The 2,842-nt window shown below is 37.0% G+C and overlaps 1 non-coding gene across 1 annotated transcript; it reads right to left on the reverse strand.

Moving 5' to 3' along the window:
- Window positions 1–1,106: 1,106 nt before the first annotated feature.
- On the reverse strand, window positions 1,107–1,211 carry LOC138443012 (U6 spliceosomal RNA). Its single transcript, XR_011257944.1, has one exon. It is a non-coding gene; the product is annotated as a U6 spliceosomal RNA (small nuclear RNA).
- Between the last annotated feature and the right edge of the window lie 1,631 nt (window positions 1,212–2,842).

A 2,842-nucleotide genomic window follows, 5' to 3' on the forward strand; every position in this document is an offset into this window, starting at 1 on the left:
CAAGAGGAAAATCTATATGAGGTCATGATATAATGATTTAAACAGGCAATGCCTGGTTAGAACCATGGCATCTGGTCCCATCACTTCATGATAAATAGATGGGGAAACAGTGGAAACAGTGGCTGACTTTATGTTTCTGGGCTCTAAAATCACTGCAGGTGGTGATTACAGCCATGAAATCAAAAGATCCTTGCTCCTTTGAAAGAAAGTTATGACCAACCTAGATAGCATATTCAAAAGCAGAGACATTAGTTTGCTAACAAAGGGTCCGTCTATCAAGACTATGGTTTTTCCAGTAGTCACGTATTGATGTGAGAGATTGACTATAATGAAAGCTGAGCACTAAAGAATTGATGCTTTTCAACTGTGGTGTTGAAGAAGACTCTTGAGAGCCCCTTGGACTGCAAGGAGATCCAACCAGTCCATCCTAAAGGAGATTAGTCCTGGGTGTTCATTGGAAGGACTGATGTTGAAGCTGAAACTCCAATACTTTGGGTACCTGATGCAAAGAGCTGACTCATTTGAGAAGACCCTGATGCTGGGAAAGATTGAGGGCAAGTGGAGAAGGGGATGACAGAGGATGAGATGGTTGTATGGCATCACCAACTCAATAGACATGGGTTTGGATGGACTCCGGGAGTTGGTGATGGACAAGAAGGCCTGGTGTGCTACAATTCATGGGGTTGCAAAGAGTCGGACATGACTGAGAGACTTCAATTTCACTTTTCACTTTCATGCATTGGAGAAGGAAATCGCAAACCACTCCAGTGTTCTTGCCTGGAGAATCCCAGGGATGGAGGAGCCTAGTGGGCTGCCATCTACGGGGTCACACAGAGTTGGATACCACTGAAGCGACTTAGTAGCAGCAGCCAGATATCAACATGAATCAGCCACAGGTATACTCATGTTCCCTCCCTCTTGAACCTCCTTCTCATCTCCCTCTCCATCCCACACCTGTTTGAGTTCTTGAGTAATAGAGAAAATTCCCATTGGTTATCTATTTTACATATGGTAATATAAGCTTCCATGTTATTCTCTCCATACATCTCACCCTCTCCTACCCTCCTCATGGGCCCGCCATGTCCATAAATTTGTTCTCTATGTCTAAAAATGTGGAACACTTCATGAATTTGTGTATCATTCTCACACAGGAGCCATGCTAACCTCTGAATCATTCTGATTTTAGTATATGTGCTGCTAAAAATGAGCTCTGGAAATTTTTTTTTTTTTTGAAAAGCAAAAGTATTGAGAGCTTTCTAAGTTTGTTAACCTTAACACTTCTTACTTTTATGGAACACATTCTAAACATCTCAAATCAGATGGAAAGAGAAGTGAGACTAGATAATTATTGCTGTTTTTAGTTCAAAAAGAAACTAAATGGAGAAATGCAAAATTGCTTTAAAGATGTTTTTACTTTGACTTTTTAAAAATCACATCTTTAAGTAATGCATACCAATGAATTATAAAGAAATAAGTTTTCAACCAGAGTGTACCAAACTGAATTAGTGTACCAGCTGTTCCCTTTTGGCCTATAGTCATGACAGAAATTAATTATCCCAATAATACAAGGAGTGGGCTTTCAATAGACCTCATTTTGTTATTGTCTTCTCAAACTACTGAACTGTTAATCAAAAGTTTATCAGAGCTGAGTCCCCTACATGAAAAAAGCAAAGATTATGTAATCATAGAAGTAAAATTCTTCCCACTGAGCAAAAGAAAGAACTATATTTAATTTCTGATCACTCTTTTAATATCCTCTATATCTCCAAGTACATTGGGAATATAGTGAAATCATAATTAGCCAGTTTTTAGGAATGAAATTCATTTATCAAAAAGTTTTAAAAATAGTTCAACTGAAAAATCAATAGGTCATTTAAGCAAAGTTGCACAACCCACAGGCCTGAGTGGTTAAATCCCTGTATAGCTTCTAGTAGCCACTCCCAAGTGACGGTTCTCAACTTTGAACTAGACAAAGTTATGATTTCCAAATTTTATCTTTTATTTCTGTATTTCTTAACTTAAAAAAAATCATGGCCATTTTTTATGATTTCTTCTACTTCTCTAGAATAGAGAAGATTTTGATATCATTCATCCAAATATCGATCTTTGTTTCCCTTCTATACCTTTAGTTTCTAATTCTGTTTGGTCTATGTTGGGCATCTATAAGCAGGTAGACCCTTTGGTGGGGCCAGCAATAGTCATTGAATCACATTTGTACTGTTAGAGATCAATTCCCAGGAGGTTTGGGAAGTAAAAGTGTCTGTTTCTCCTGGGTTTTGAAATTTGGAGCTTTTTTCCCCACCATAGCTCTTTCTATCCTCTTTTCCCAGCCCTTTTCCAACTTCCTCTCTGAGCAGGGAGACTGAGTGATGAGGATTCATGTTGATGTATGGCAAAACCAATACAATATTGTAAAGTAATTAACCTCCAATTAAAATAAATAAATTTATATATTTTTTTTTAAAAAAGAAAGAGCTTTGGGACCACACAGACCTGGGCTTGAGCTAGGTTATGAGACTTGGTTTTTTCAGCTAAAAAAGAAAACAATGCATACTTTCTGGCTTGAAGCAGAGAGAATGTATGTGAAACTTCTGACACATTATAGACACTGAATAAATGTCAGTTGTTATTGCAGATAATTCAGACAGTCCTTTACATAATGTAAAACATCTTTCCATCCCATGATTGCCAATTCATATCTTGTTTCCCACTTGATGTTAATTTAATTAGTATTTAATGCAACTTTCCTGAACTCCTAGAAAGTAGTAAAATCTAGTAGTACTAAAGTAATTAAATTCCTGATCAATAAATTATCTTTGGGATTATCTTTTTCATTTACAGA

The sequence above is a fragment of the Ovis canadensis genome, chromosome 6 (genome assembly GCF_042477335.2).
Source record: "Ovis canadensis isolate MfBH-ARS-UI-01 breed Bighorn chromosome 6, ARS-UI_OviCan_v2, whole genome shotgun sequence".
Lineage (NCBI taxonomy): Eukaryota > Metazoa > Chordata > Mammalia > Artiodactyla > Bovidae > Ovis > Ovis canadensis.